The following is a 10,265-nucleotide window of genomic DNA, read 5'->3' as shown; positions in this document are numbered from 1 at the left end:
TGTTTCCTGCGTTAGGTTCCTTGTTTTAGCCATTTTTGTGTCTGAAGAACTTTCAGATGTGCTGCTTTACATAGACACCAAGCTTGGCAACATACACAGGCGTATGCCTGTGTATGCCTGTGCCTGTGTATTTCAACGTCATCACGTTGAAATACACAGGCATGGCCCGACATCATTATAAATCAATAGTTCAAATACAGTCATCATGTCCTCTATTTAACTAAAAATCGTTTTTGGTCCTTTTAATCAGACATGGGATGTTTATTTACCGCGACAGTTTCGGAGGTCAATTGTCACTCTTCTCTGACAATGTCACACTAACCTCGCGACAACTGCCACCTACAGTACACCTACAGGTTACTGTAGCGGGTGGCAGACGTCAGACTGGGAATGGGCGGCTCGCCCCGGGGTATTATTATTATTTTTAATAAATGCAGGTTAAATACGGGAAATTTACGGGAAAATACTAATACGGGAGGGGGCCGGGAAAGGAGGGTAAAATACGGGAAAATCCCGGCCAAAACGGGATACTTGACAGGTATGGTACAAAAAGAAATTGCACTTGAAGACCTAAGAGTGATTCTTAATGCAATATTTCACAAATACATGGGGTGTCCAAAAACTTTTTTCCACCACTGTACATTTATGCCACCCTTTGCAGTCATTGTTTTTGTTTGTCTGTTTACAGGATTTGGTGATGTGAATGAGGAAGGCGATGCCTCTGAGGAGTGAGTGGAGACGCCGGAAGCGTTCTAGAGTAAATATATCCTCATTCAGGCATTGCAGGTCTGTACCTCTGGTCTGATTTCAGCATCATTTTCAGGTTCTATTAGGTTGAATGTTTTCATGTTTGTTCCCTCTCTCCAGGTGGTGATCTCAGGTAAGATGGTCCTGAAAACCAGGTGGTCTGTGCTTGGCAAGAAGCAGGTAAGCTCCTCGATGCATGGTCAGCAGGGTTTTCCTCAGTTGGAACGTAGTGCCATTGTCCTGGCTTGGAGGACTGGTGTATTCGTTGCACCCTGTGGTGAACATAGATGTAGAACCTCTTACTTGTATTGTGGATGTAACCAAGGATGACCCTGCTGTCACTGTAGAAGTTAATAGCATCGAGTTCGACGTCCAGCTCATCTTGGATGTGATCCCCCATTTCGACGGCTAGTACGGCGGGGCACAGCTCTAGTGGTGGGATGGTGGGTTCAGATTAGGGTGCAAGCCTAGCCTTTCCCATGAAATCCACCCTCAATCTGTTCATCTTGTTGAACTGTCTTCAGATAAGCAACGGCTTGTGTCACACTTTTCACATTTTTCCACAGGGAGGAGAGTATCCCAGTCTGGGAGTTGGGAGCTAATCTCTCTGAGGAGGGCCCTACCTTGGATAGTCACAGGTGCCAACAGACCTAGCGGTTTGAAGATGCTGTTTACTACGGACAGTACCCCGCGGCGAGTGAATGGCTTATTCTCGGTCGATACTTGGTAGGTGAAGGTATCCGTGGATATCTCCCAGAGGAGACCCAAGCTGCGCTGTGTGGGTGGAATCTCTCCAGTCAGGTCTAGGTCCTTGAGGATGGTTGCGCAGTCCTCAGGGGAAAAGGCCTCCAGAACGGATTGGCTGAACTCATGGAGACGAACGTTTGATTCCCCCAGAGAAGCTTTTTTTTTTTTTTTTTTTTGATAATTCTTTTTATTGCAGAAGGGTGATGTACATTGTATTCCATTACTTACATTATGTTCTGCAAGTTTTCAAAAATTACAGAATAACAAAAACAAAAACAAAAACAAAAAATAATCGTGATCGTAAAAACAATAAGTGATAACAGCAACAGTACCGAACTCGTATATAAGTACAATTTAACATATAATTATACACAATAAGTGGGATAATACATAATAAGCTAAAAATAAAAACAAATAAGTATATACATAAAAATATAATAAGTAAATAAATAATTAAGTCAATGAAAAAAAAAGAAATAAAAAAACAAATAATATATATAACATAACACACTCAAGACCCCCCACCCCCCCATTCATCCCACACCCGTATACAACTTCAACAATGAGTGACTATGGTTAGGGTTGGAGCACACAAAGAAAGCACTTAAACAGATTCAACAGGGGAAAATGTGTAAACATATCTATACATGCATACATACATAAGTACACAAACATACATAAGTAGGCAGGTACATATTAAAATTAAAATTAATTGGAGGGCAAGCGATGTAGAAGATCAAAATGGGTAATAAAGGGCTGCCATATCTGAAAAAATGTATCCCTTGAACCTTTCAGTGAATATTTTATTTTCTCAAGTTTAAGAAAAAACATGCAGTCATTAAGCCATTGGGATACAGAAGGACTCTTGGCAGAATTCCAGTGTAATAGAATAACACGTCTAGCTATGAGAGAAGTAAATGCAATTACCTGTTTTTGTTTTGAATTAAGAGCAAGTGTTTCCTTAGGGGTACCAAAAATTGCTATTAATGGACAAGGTTGCAAGTTAAAGTTCAATACTGATGACACAGTTTTAAAAAAAAACATCCCAATAATTATGTAGTTGCGGGCACAGGAAAAACATATGGCTTAAGTTGCACGGAGTGCAATGACATCTACTACATTTGTCTTCAACATCTGGATATATTCCAGAGAGTCTGGATTTGGACAGATGAGCCCTATGTAGAACCTTAAGTTGTATGAGGCTAAGTCGGGCACAAGATGTGGTAGTGTGTATTCTTTTTATGGCCTTGTCCCACCACTCATCATTCAAGTTCATCACTAGTTCCTGTTCCCATTTAGATTTAGCTTTAATCATACCATTGTCTTTAAATGACATGAGAAAGTTATAAATTTTGGAGATTAATGCTTTTTGGTGTGGGTTTAAGGAAAGCAGATCAACCCATGGTTGTTTTGGCGGAAGTACAGGAAAACCGGTAAAAATAGTAGAGGTACAATGTCTTACTTGGAAATATCTAAATAGATGGGATGGAGGTAGACCAAATGTGGATGACAAATAAGAAAAAGTACAGAACACCCCATCCACATACAAATCTTGAAAACTCTTAATCCCTTTACTGTACCACTGAGAAAAGGTTAAATCTAAGGATGAAGGAGGAAATAAATGGTTATTACAAATTGGAGCCTTGGTTGATGCAGATGAGAACTTAAAATGCTGTCTGAATTGCTGCCATATTTTTAAAGTGGTGAGAACTACTAGGTTGTCTGTATAATGTTTGATCTTTATAGGTAAAGAGGAGTACAGCAGGGCAGAAAAAGAAGATGACGTGCAAGAGAGAGCTTCCAATCTACACCAGGGAGTATTAGGAGATTCAAGCCAGTAGACGATCTTATGAATATGCGCAGCCCAATAATAGTAACGAAAAATTGGCAATGCAATACCTCCATTAAGTTTGCATTTCTGAAGTAAGGATTTAGAGATTCTAGGTACCCCCCCCCATACAAAAGAACTTATCAATTGATCAAGCATTTTAAAAAACTTTTGGGACAAAAATAAAGGGACAGTTTGAAATAAATATGTAAACTTAGGTAAAATATTCATTTTTACAGCATTTACCCTACCGATCATTGAAAGTGGTAGACTGCTCCATCTCTGGAAATCAGTTTTTATCTTAGAAATAAGGGGAGCAATGTCAGCTGAAAAGAGACCGGGTAACGTACGGGTGACCTTAATACCAAGATAAGTAAAGCTGGAAATACTGAATTTAAAGGGCAAGTCCGTATGCCGAAGATGCAGAGCAGATGTATTAATTGGATAGCATTCACTTTTTTGAAGGTTCAATTTATAACCTGAAAAGGAACTAAAATTGTCAAGGATTGATAAAATAGCAGGAACACCGGTTTCAGGATCAGATATGAACAACAATAAATCATCTGCATATAAAAGAAGTCTGTGCTCCATCCCTGCACGCTGAACACCCTTAAACAAGGGAGAGGTCCTCAGAGCAATGGAGAGTGGTTCAATTGCTAAAGCGAACAACATTGGGGAGAGAGGACAGCCTTGGCGCGTCCCACGTGTAAGCGAAAAATAATCCGAGTGATTATCATTTGTATGTATGCTAGCTTGTGGAGAGTTGTACAGGAGGCGAATCCAGGAAACAAACTTATCACCAAACCCAAATTTTTTCAATACAGTAAAAAGATACTCCCATTCTACCCTATCGAATGCCTTCTCTGCATCGAGGGAAATTATAATTTCAGGAAGTTCAGACTGGCCTTTAGAATATATCAAATCAAAAAGTATCCGAGTATTAAAAAATATGTGCCTCCCCTTAATAAAACCATTCTGTTCCTCTGAAATTATGTGTGGGAGCACTTTCTCCAAACGAGAGGCCAGTAATTTTGCCAGCACCTTGACATCAACATTAAGGAGAGACAAAGGTCTAAAAGAATTACAAGAAGTTGGGTCCTTATCTTTTTTAAGTAGCAATATTATTGATGCCTGTGTTAAAGTAGGAGGCAAAGCACCGCTCCCAAATGATTCGTTATACATGGGCAAAAGAATTGGGGCCAACTTGTCATAGAATTTCCGATAAAACTCAACGGTAAAACCGTCTGGACCAGGAGCTTTGTTAGTCTGCATTGCTCTGATTGAACGTCCAATTTCTTCAATATTAAGAGGGGCTTCAAGGTCCTGTACAAAGCTGGGGTCAACCTTTGGAGTCTTAAGTTCGTCCATAAATTTCATCATATTAGAAGTATTAGAAGGAAATTCAGATTTATAAAGAGATGAATAGAATGATGTGAAAATATTATTAATTTGAATGGGATCAGAGGTTAGGCTATCAGAAGGATCTTTGATTTGAGGGATCAAACGGGATGCAGCACGACGTTTTAACTGATGGGCTAGTAACCGCCCTGGCTTGTCACCATGTTCATAATAGGAGCTACGTGATTTTAATAAAATCTGCTCTGCATCTCTTGTAGAGACAAGATCAAATTCGGCCTGCAAGTTAAGTCGCTGTTTAAATAAATCAGGGGAGGGGTTCGAAGAATAGTCTTGGTCAAGCTGAAGTATTTTAGATGTAAGTTCTTGAAGCCTAATTTTGTATACTTTATTCGAGTGGGCTGAAAAGGAAATAATCTGCCCCCTAAGATATGCTTTCAGCGATTCCCACAACAGAGAATAAGAGGTGGAATTATTTTGATTAAAAGAAAGAAAATCATCAATGAACTTTGAGATAAACTCACAAAATTTACTATCAGATAAAAGGATAGGGTTAAATCTCCAAAGAGGAGGGCTTCTGATACGGGTGGAGAATTTAATATCTAAGGCCAGAGGGGCATGATCCGAAATGACGATACTTAGATATTCACAGGAGCTTACACATGTATTTAATGAACTGTCTATAAAAAAGTAATCGATTCTAGAAAATGAATGATGTACTTTAGAAAAGAAGGAAAACTCCTTAGCTGTGGGATTGCGAAATCTCCATGGATCGATAAAGCCATTCTGATTCATAAAATCAGAAAAAGCTTTAGACATGTTAGATTGAGAGAAGTTACGAGAACTAGACCGATCTAAAGCAGGATTAATGACACAGTTTAAGTCTCCTCCCAAAATAAGTTGGTGCGTGTTAAGAAAAGGAAGATTGCTGAGCAACGTGTGAGCAAAATTGACATCATCAAAATTGGGGGCGTATACATTAACCAGTAAAACTGGAGTTTGAAAAAGGACACCAACTACAATAATATACCGACCATTTTTATCAGTTATAACTTTAGTGGAGGAAAACTGTACTCTATTTCCAATTAGAACTGCAACACCTCTGGACTTAGAATTAAAATCTGAATGGAAGACCTGGTTAATCCATGGACTTTTTAATCTTTGATGATCTTTATTTTTTAAGTGTGTCTCCTGTAAAAAAACAATATCAGCACTTAACCGCTTTAAGTGTGTGGAGACTTTTGCTCTCTTGATCGGATTACCCATTCCTTTAATGTTCCAAGTTATAAACCTGACAGATGTACCTGTAGGCCTACTAGATGCACTGTGGTCTGAAATGCAGCCTGCCATTAACCTATATTAGACAATACAAAAAAGAAAGAGAGAGAAACAAGACATCTAGAACCAAAGTGAGAGTTCACAGACCTTTCCCCAACCACTAACAAATAAACACATTCACACTTCCCCAAACCCCCTGTCCGTAGCCACTGTTCACCTCCCACCCCCCCAAAACCCAAACACCCCCCACACCAATAGTCTCCCTGAACCATCAGAAAAGACCGCAGTGTATACTCCCTAAGAAGTCGTTTACATACAAAAAATGTAAACGTCTAAGACACTGAGCTGAGCTAGTGGAGTCCCACAGACTACAATATACGATAGATTGGCGCATTTGGTCAAAAGACCCGATATAGTTTAAACCACTATAAGGTTATGGAAAACAGATAAAATAAATTGTTTACAAAAGGGAAAAAATTGGAGAAAAACTAAACAAAACAAACAAACAAACAAACAAAAAACCCCACAAAAGTACCTAACACCTCTCCCCCTTTTTCTGATGTTATTTTGGACTATTCATCTAACATCTAAGTAAGAAAACATAACTGTGGTAACATGACTTATGAAGAACATACACAACAACCGTATAATACTTGCATAGAGGCTTAATATGGACTTTTTAAACAGGAGAGGAGGTGAACTAAACTAGTGTGCTGTAAACAGTACGAACAGCTTGAGTAACAGGAACATGAGAGAGAAAAAAATCTGAATTGGGGCTTTATGTTAACTGCCACATAAACATTGATATGAGCCAGAGATTACGTTTTGAGGTAATTCTGCACAAAAAAGTTCTTGTTTTCAGTGAGCAAGCGGGTGACATTAGAGTTGGAGTGTACTGAATTACCTGTATAACTTATAAGGCCCGGTGCATCACGATGAATAATTCGAAAACCAAACAAGCCGTATGGCCTAGTCTTGTGCAGCGTAGCCTGATTTAGTCTTTACCAGCGTTCATTCCTGTGTTTATTTTCTTGATGAAGGTTTGAGCATCTTCCGATGATAGGAAGACTTTCTCCTCACCGTTATAGGAAATGCGCAGACGAGCAGGGTGGATGAGTCCATATCTTACTCCTTCCATTCCCCGTAGTTGGCGCCTGACCTCGTTGAAAGCAGCACAGGCCCGTGCTATCTTTGCCGTGTGATCCGGGAAGATGTGGATGGTCATGTCCCTGACGCTGATTTTTCCACGTTCTCTTGCCCGTCGCAGAATATCGATGCAGTCGGAGTGGTAGTGGAGCCGGGCAATGATCACGCGCGGCCGCTCCCCGGGTCTCGGTTTGGCCTGGAGGGTCCTGTGGCATCTGTCCATCAGCGGCTCCTTGTCCAGATGGAGTGCTTCTTTAAGCAGTGTCGCAACTGCACCGGCAGAGTTGTTGCCGGCTTCCTCAGGGACCCCCACAATTCTGATATTATTTCGGCGCGATCTTGCTTCCAAATCTTCACACTTATTTTCCAGTCTGGTCATTTCAGCTGTGAGGTTGTCAATCTTATTTTGGATCGCGACAATATCATCAGTGCAGGTTGAGAGAGCCTGTTCCATTTCCACCACCGTTCCGTTTAGCACTCGCAGATCCGCTTGTGTTGCAGCTGTGTCTTTGGCGAGCTGTGTCTTCACCGCTTGCAATTCAAGTTTGATTGTGGATAAATCTTCACCTAGAGCAGCGCGTAGTTCTGTCTTGAAGATATCCGCAATGTCTTTACGCAATTCGGCGAGGAGCTCAACTTTCAGGGCCGATGCGTCCACAGGTGCCTGGGGTGGGGCGGAGGCGTAGTCGGAGCTGGGAGGAGAATCACTCGGGCTCGAGGGAGCAGCCAAAGGGCAAGGCCGCGGGGTAACATGCCGTCCTTTAGTGGTTTTGTTCGACATTTAAGCTTTTTTCCAAAATGGGAAAAACAACAGTGATTTAAACGCGGGTGAAAGCAAACGACTGAATGCAAAATAGGCGCAGAAAAAATATTGTTTAAAATAAAGTCTGCAGGAGCTCCCACACCTACGTCTTACTCCATCGCTAGCTCAACCGCCCCCCAGAGAAGCTTGTGTTCTTCTTAGCAAGTCGATTGCTTCGAGGTCTGTTGGTACGGATATCAAGCCGTCGTCGACATAAAAATGTCTTTCAACGAATTCAACAGTGTCGGCGCCATATTGCTGAGCTTCTTCTTGGATGGCCCCTCTTAACCCATATATAGTCCGGCGGCAATGCGAAAAATCGTGCACTTCACGATACAAGCATGAAATTTGGCACACTGTTAGAGCATGCCCTAAGGTTCATTTTTGGCTATAGGGCCATCACAGATTTGTCCCGTGGTAACCGTGACAACCATTTTTCAAAACGGCTGCCACCTGCGGTGATTTTACCTGTAACTCAGCTTCTAGACCACCTAGGATCTTGATCCTGGTGGCTAATCCTACATTTTCAAGGATGAGGAATACAATGGTACTATTTACAACATGCTAGCAACTACCTAACTACATATTTCCAGCATTCAGTTAATTAAATAATAGTAAAAACCATCAAAATATGTATTTCAGTATAGAGATTTACATGTTTCTTTCTTTCTTTACTTCTGTACTCGCGAGTGGCAGCCTTTTCAGCAGCTCCGTGTATGTCCGTGTTTGTTGTTTACTTTTTTGTTGAGTTGTTCCGTTTTTTATTTTTGTACCTCCGTGTGCTACCTGACTATGGATCTTCACCCGGTGAAACTCGTTTACTTGAGAAAACAACTACTTTCTCTGAAGACCAAGTCCCATGTCGGCGTGGTTCCACATTTACCTGACGAGGTGAGGAGACCGTTCCGAGGCTGTAGAGCCGGCGCTAAGCTGGAGGCTAAAGGCTGAATTATGCTTCAGCGTTGGAAGAGCGTACGGGGGTTGTGCGAAGCACGCATTTCCTACGCAGCGCGTGTGTCCAACATACCTCTGCAAACACACTGAGCAATTCTCCTCCCACCAACGTAGACCCTGTGACGTATGGTCGCTGCTCTTCTGTGGCGAGTGGACGAGTCGTATAGGTGCGGGCACTCTCCAAAGTTTTCAAACACAACCGACGAGTCGAGACACAACAGTTTTAAAAAAAAAAAAAAAACGGCGCTGATGGCACAACAACAGGAATGTGATGCCGGTTGCAATGAAATGCCGGAAATAGTGTACTTCGGCGGACCAATCACAGCTCTTGTGGGGCTGCGTAGGGTCCGCGTAGTTACAATTTTTGGGAGGCGCGCGGCAAGACTCTGCGGCGGTCGCACAACCCCCGTAAGCTTCGCACAACCTCCGTACGCTCTTCCTACGTGGAAGCATAATTCAGCCTTAAGCGGCTGGAGAAGAAGTGGCGATACAAACCTACGGTACCTGTGGTAATCATGGGGAATGTGAACTCACTGCCCAACAAGATCGACAAGCTGGCTGCGCTGCTGAAAAATGTCAATACCTACAGAGAGTGCAGTTTGTTGTGCTTTGCTGAAACGTGGCTAACGACTAGCATCCCAGACGCTAACGTGGAGCTACCCGGCTTCAGCACAGTCAGGTCGGACCGAGACAACAAAGCCTGCGGGAAGCAGAAAGGAGGGGGGCTCGCGGTGTACGTGAACACAAGGTGGTGTAACCCTAGGCATGTAAGTGTGAAGATCTGCATCTGCTGCAGGGACATCGAACTTCCGGCCGTAAGTTTACGTCCCTATTACTTGCCCAGAGAGTTTGGACACGCCATTGTGGTCATTGTTTACATTCCGCCCCGAGCCGACACAGAAGTCGCGTGTGACGTCATCCACTCCGCTGTTGATAAACTCTCAACACAGCATCCCGAGGCGCTTGTGTTGATCTCCGGGGACTTCAATAATGTGACCCTAGACAAGACACTTCCTGCTTTTTTCCAGTATGTGGACTGTAACACCAGGGGAAATAAGACTATTGACCTGCTGTATGCAAATGTAAAGGATGCATACAGGGCCACCCCACTGCCTGCACTGGGAAAAGCTGACCATAATCTAGTTCTGCTGCAGCCTCACTACAAACCAAAGGTGAGGAGGCTACCCACAACCACACAGTCATTCAGAAAGTGGTCTCCTGAGGCAGAGCACGCTCTGAGAGACTGCTTTGGCACTACTGACTGGGATGTACTGCAGGGGTCGCACAGCGGGAACATCGAGGGGGTTGTAGACTGCACCACTGACTACATTAACTTCTGTATGGACGTTGTTGTTCCTGTAAGAACGGTGCGCTGCTATGCGAACAACAAGCCCTGGATCACGAGTC

The sequence above is a fragment of the Myripristis murdjan genome, chromosome 23 (genome assembly GCF_902150065.1).
Source record: "Myripristis murdjan chromosome 23, fMyrMur1.1, whole genome shotgun sequence".
Taxonomy (NCBI): Eukaryota; Metazoa; Chordata; class Actinopteri; order Holocentriformes; family Holocentridae; genus Myripristis; species Myripristis murdjan.
This window is presented reverse-complemented; position numbering follows the sequence as displayed.